Source organism: Trachurus trachurus (assembly GCF_905171665.1).
Source record: "Trachurus trachurus genome assembly, chromosome: 13".
NCBI lineage: Eukaryota > Metazoa > Chordata > Actinopteri > Carangiformes > Carangidae > Trachurus > Trachurus trachurus.
Window position 1 is genome coordinate 38767891 of NC_139892.1, and position 3541 is coordinate 38771431.

A 3541-nucleotide genomic window follows, 5' to 3' on the forward strand; every position below is an offset into this window, starting at 1 on the left:
GAGAAATTGCGGAGAGTTGTGCACGCACAGTTTGATAGATCTGAAAAAGCTGTAAATATTTTGGGTATCTTTTCGCCGTAGGCCTAAGCAAAACATTTAGTAGCAGCAGTTTTACACTGCTTACTTACAGTTTTGATAAATGAGGCCCCAGGCCCTAAGCCCAGAGCCCAGAGCCCAGACGCTCACAGCTGCAGCTCCGCGGCTCATCCGCGGCGCTGTCCGTGGTGCTGAAGGTGACAGGTTAACTTGACAAACAAACTGCAGCATAGTTCTGTTTGTTTATCATGTGTGTCAGTTTTGTTTGCGACTTGATAGTTTAGTTGTTGAGATTAAGAACATCACTCCCTCATCAAACCAGTGATAGGCATGCTGAAAAGAAAAGAGAGAGAGAGACGCGCCTGGGTATCGCAGCTGTAAAAAAATAAATAAAAAAAAGACCTGTCAGAATAGCGGTATCAAAAAGTGTCGGACTACCGGCATGTCTAGATAGAGGGATGTCGTAATAGCGGGATGTCTGAATAGCAGGCGGACCCCGGATCTTAGTAGATCCGGCCCTTTATTAAATGTATTCAATTGTATTACATTTCTGCCTGGCATGTTGTTGATATTGCAGTAAATAATACTAATAAATAATAATCATAAGGGAAGGAACAGTCAGTTGTGGAAAACACTTATTCATTGGCAGGATAAGTTTAAAACACATCTAAAAACACTTATGACAGCAGTGTATTATCGGTACCTATTTGCAATATTTACAATGTAAGGATGGGTAGGATCATTTCATGGCATGGCCTCATGACATTTGCAGTGCCACTTATTTTCATCTGCCTGTCTTGGGCATCCACGTGGGTGTTCCTGACAGATCTCTGAAGCACCAATGCACATGTTGTGTAGAAAACAAGCAGCCATTATGATCATCACCACTGCATCGATCCGGGTGTTCTGCAGATCTTGTAGGCGCCTCCACTTACACTTCATTCTTCCGAAGGCTCGCTCTACGACCACCCTCCCGCGGCTGATCCTGGAGTTCTGCAGCTCGTCGGCCTCAGTTAGAGCCCCGTTGTCACGCTTAGGCGTGATGACAAAAGGGAAAGCCTGTCCGATGTAGGCACTGTCTCCCAGCAAGCTGTTGTCACCCATCTTCTCCTGCCATGTGGTGTAGAAGTCAGAGGCCCTCAACATCCTGGCATCATGGACCTTCACTGTTGGCCCAGCGAAAATGTCAATGAATCGCCCCCTCTCATCCACAATTCCCTGAAGGAGGACAGAATAAAAAAGACCTTGGGTTCATGTAGTCTCCTCCTCTTATTGGTGGTCTTTGTACCCTGGGAAGGGGTATTTATGGAGTATTCAAGGTGAAAAATATGAAAATTATCCTTAAAGATCAACAGGACAAGACAACATGATGGGGGCGGGACTAAATAAGCTTTTGCTTCTCCCACTTTCCCTTTCGGCCATGTGTGTTATATTATTTGAACTAAGATGAAGTGTGATGATGATGATTTAAATTGACATGCCCGAAATAAACAAATTGATTGATTGATTGATCCATCACCTGGAAAAAAACATTTTTATCATTCCATCTGGTGATGCTAATCTGAGGAACAGTTGGATTACATGTATTATCAATGGCGATGTTCCTGTTGCTCCAGTGGCTAACCTGTATGTCTTGCGCCAAACATTTCTCCCTGGACACTTTTGGCAAATTTGGGACAGTACGATGCTGGATTAGCAAAGAACCTTCGGCCAGAAAAAGGAGTTGTTCCAAACATACGGGACCCGACCACGGCACAGCATACTGTCGCTACTTTGTAACTTTGAAGTCCACTGTAGCTACAGGAAGCCAGGCTTGGACCGAACACCACCTTTTTCGGTAGCACCAACGGGCCTTAAATGTTCATAAACGTTCAAATCAAACATGTAACGTTAATGTTATTTAGCATTTATCATATTCATCTTTCATGTAGCTTAGTAGCCGGTAACGTTACTATGAACGCCACATACATTTTTGGGGTCAGCCCAGTTCCCTCATTCTAAGAAAATTTTTTTCACTGAAAATTTTGAAAATTAGTCCCTATGTTCCCACAGCCCTATGTTCCCTCAGCCCTATGTTCCCACAGCCCTATGTTCCCTCAGCCCTATGTTCCCTCATTTCTAAGATTTTTCTTATTTCTAAGAATTTTCTCAAAATGAAACTGTAAATCAAGTAATTTTTATTTTAAAGGGATGATTCGGAGTAATTTCAACCTAGGGTCCTTTGCACCATGACCTACAAACTTTCTAATGCTTTGTTTATTACTACTAACACTATTTGTACTACTGTAGAAGTTTGTTGTTTAAATTGCATTAACTCATGGAGGTGAGTTTAATTTCGGTATAAGGGTTCGTCACTCAATGCTATGTTGGAGTAGCGGTGTTGGAAGGGGTCAGCCCTGTGTTCCCAGATTTAGCTAAAAGCTACATTACATCTGTAGTCAACTGCTACTGGATAATAGGTTGGGTGTAATTGACTACCAACTAGGGAGAAATGGGGATAAAATCTGATGCAAATGGATCATAAAGGAAATGTGGGAACATATAGGGCCTAATTTTGGAAAGAAAAAAAAAACCTTAGAAATGAGGGAACATAGGGCTGTGGGAACATAGGCACGCTCCCAACTTTTTCATGTGATGAAAAAGTTAGAGCATAAGAGGCTGTGTTAGACTTTGTTATTGTCATTTTGACTGTCAGGTTTTATAAACAGCTAACGTTAACCATCTTCGGGGTCGCTACGTTGTACATTATCAAATATTAATTTGCCGTTTCTGCTTTGTTGCTCTCTTTTCCTTTGTTTTAGCTAAAACTTTTAACTTACTACTTACTTTACTGTTAGCTCATTCATTCCGTGGTCAAGTGGCTTTGTTTTTCCGGTAACACAACACAGAAAGGAAGTACGAAGTAGTGGTCTTCAAAATAAAAGTTCACCATTTAAAACGAAACTATTAGCTCCAAAAACGGGCAATATACACATACCACTCAGACACATCTCGCTGTAAACGTGGTTGCTCCATCGCTACAGACGCTTCTTCCTCCTCTTCTGCCTCATTATCGGGTGCAGGTTCAGGTTCACACATGAACGGTCTTACGCCAAAGTTCACTTGGTCTCCGTCAGCCATGATGGTTTCTAAGGACGCTGTGTTGTTGCTGTGTGGAGATTGTGAAATTTAACTCATATTCCTGCCATCATCTTAACACAATTCAGTGTCACTTTTATGAAAAGTTGGATAATGTATAAACTCTATTACTTAGATTTCACATTTCAAGTAAACCTGTAGCTATGTGTAGCTATGTGTAGTACTTCCTTGTACATCAAAATATGTTTATTTTTCATAGATGACTCCCTAAGAGCTGCAGAGATTACAAGAAGTCTGGGAGAAATTCTTGTGAAGGACCTACAGCCAACATCAGTAGTAGAAGACTAAGGGCCTGTCCCAATTCTCCCCCTAGCCCTAAATATTTGCCCTAACCCTATTTTGCGTGTTCACGTGTAGGGGTAGGGTG

At 41.9% G+C, this 3541-nt stretch overlaps 1 pseudogene across 1 annotated transcript; it reads right to left on the reverse strand.

Annotated features, from left to right (window-relative positions):
- Positions 1-780: 780 nt before the first annotated feature.
- On the reverse strand, positions 781-3156 carry LOC310995724 (annotated as a pseudogene). The gene is made up of 2 exons: positions 3014-3156; positions 781-1325 (listed from the first exon to the last, which is right to left on the reverse strand). The product of its transcript is annotated as an uncharacterized misc_RNA (transcript).
- Positions 3157-3541: the final 385 nt, after the last annotated feature.